The following is a 2,540-nucleotide window of genomic DNA, read 5'->3' as shown; positions in this document are numbered from 1 at the left end:
TCTGTTCAGCTCACTGGAGAGGCTTCAGTTTTGTAGGCAGACACTGTCCAATTCATGAACTGCTAATAAATGCCAATTAGATCTTTAGAACTCAATTGGTTGAGATGCCCTCCTTTGACAGGGGAACAAACTGGCTTCCTGGACCATTACTTTCCTGGGCTGACACACCTTGGAAGGAGATTAAGTATGGAGTGATCTCAGTTTGTTCTTGATATTTCCATTGCCTTTTGTTTTAATATCATTTTATTGCTAATAAAAGTCCAAGTATAGCATTACATTTGGTCGTACAAACCATACTAAGACTTCTTTTCAAGGTTCTAATGCAGTAGTATTTTCAAAGTCTTCATGACTTCTTACATCAGACACTGCTTTATTAATTGTTCATTAATTTAGAAGACCACTCAAGAGAAAAAGACAAAGAAACTGTCTGGTAGAAGCAGAAAGTTCAAGAATATGTATAAAATTCAAAAACAAATATCCAAATTGATATTTTCATTGCGGTCCCTGTAATATAGTAAAAAGGGCTTTAGTTTGGCATCTGAGAGCCTGGTTCTTCCTATGACATCCTAGCTCTGCCACATACCATATAACCAGCCGCAGTGAATTGGATTTTATGAGCCTTGGGTTTTTACTACAGTACAGTAGAATAAATATAGTCCCCACTAGGATATATTTAATGACTATGATATAGGAAATGCTAATCATTTAGGAAGGATCTATAAAAATCATCTGTATCTGAATGTGTATACTATCTAGATCCCCTTCAGTATTTGCATGGAGATTAAGTTCATTTTTAATTTATCTACCTCTTTCTTTGACATATACCTAAAATTACATTTCATAATTTGTGGAATCTTCAAATCAGAGAGTCATTCTATCTTCTCAATTACTCTTCTCTTCAGACTCCCACCAAAATAGTAGAAATGAATCAATCAAACATATTGTTGTGGTCAGTAGAGACTAAGACCAAGAAAAAAAAGAAGTCACTTTATCTCTAAAGAAGAGACCATTGACTGTCATGTCACTGATCTCAGGAACACTGTTGACAAAGAATGAAGTTTATTCTTCTTTTTGGATAAGATTATTGGACCTAATTGAGATCTTAACAGCTAGGCTTCACACACTTTTTTTTTCTGAAGTCATTTTATTCATTATAGAACAAATTACTTGTGGATATCACCAGATTTCTACTACAAATCGTTACATAAAACAATGTGGGGTTGAGAATCAGAAATATCTCTATAATTGACAACAGGCTACATGGGCTTGAAAAAGAATTTAGACCTAAATCATTGTGGAATGCAAGTTTGAACAAAACCCAAATATGTGTAATACAAGAAGAGATAGATTTTAAAAAATGATAAATTAACATTCAGTTGCAGCAATACTAAAAACCATCTAGTGTAAATATAATATTTTTTTAAATATAAGAAACATATCTACATTTGAAGAAATGAGATAAATAGAAATGATATAGAGCTTAAAGCCAATTGTAGCAATATTGACATTGCAGGATGTGAAAATTATCCAACGTATCCATTAGCAAATGAATACATAAACAAACTGTCATGTACAGCAAAATGTTATACTGCATTTCCAAAAAGGAAATTCTGTCACATGGTACAATGTGGTGGTGAGCCTTAAACACAAGCGAAGTGAAATGAGCCAGTCACAAAAACACAAATACTGTAAGATTCTACCTACGAGGTATTTAGGTCGTGAAATTCACAGGAACAGAATAGAAAGGTGCTTACCAAAAGTTCAGGGGAGGAAGAAAAGGGAGTAACTGTTTAATGAGTACAGATTTCCAGACTGTGAGATAAGAAAGTTCTGAGGGCCTGTTTAACAATGTGAATATGTTTAATACATTTGAATTGTACATTTATCAATGGTTACAGTGTAAATTATTTTACCAAAATTTAAAAGAACTTAAAGGCAATGATTAATAAGTACAAATAAATCAGAGAAAATAATTTTTAACTTGTAATATTATGCCCAGCTAAAGAAATAGAGACATGAAGAATTAGATCATTTTGAAATAGCAGTTGAGCCCCCCCAAATATTATTCTTTATATATTATTATATAATTAAGGAAAAATTAACTCAGATGTTAAATAGGATTGAAACAACAATATAACTTAAAATTATATCAGGTGTTACTTTTAAAAATATGAGTAAAAGGTCAAAATTTGAACCTGCTAAAATGTCTTAACACTAATCATACCTTATACTAAACTGCATAAGCCTCGTAATTGATTTTTGGTTAAAAGAGGCTACTCTTTCTGATTATTTCTATTCAATATCCACCTAGTAGTTTTAACCCATGTAGCACGATGGCGAGAAAGAAACACACATAAAATCATAAATAGCAACACAATTTGAAAACACTAGAGAAAAAAATGCATCTTATGTGTGGAAAAATAGGATTGTCTAAACTTAGGTACTAGACAATGAATTAGAATTAAAATACTTATTTACCTTTTGTTCATCTACACACATGTGTATATACAAATAGAAAACAAAATAGGAAAAAAAAAAAA

The sequence above is a fragment of the Otolemur garnettii genome, unplaced genomic scaffold (genome assembly GCF_000181295.1).
Source record: "Otolemur garnettii isolate 467f Iridium unplaced genomic scaffold, OtoGar3 scaffold00034, whole genome shotgun sequence".
Taxonomy (NCBI): Eukaryota; Metazoa; Chordata; class Mammalia; order Primates; family Galagidae; genus Otolemur; species Otolemur garnettii.
The sequence above is the reverse complement of the archived record's forward strand: the minus strand, read 5'-3'. Positions refer to the sequence as shown.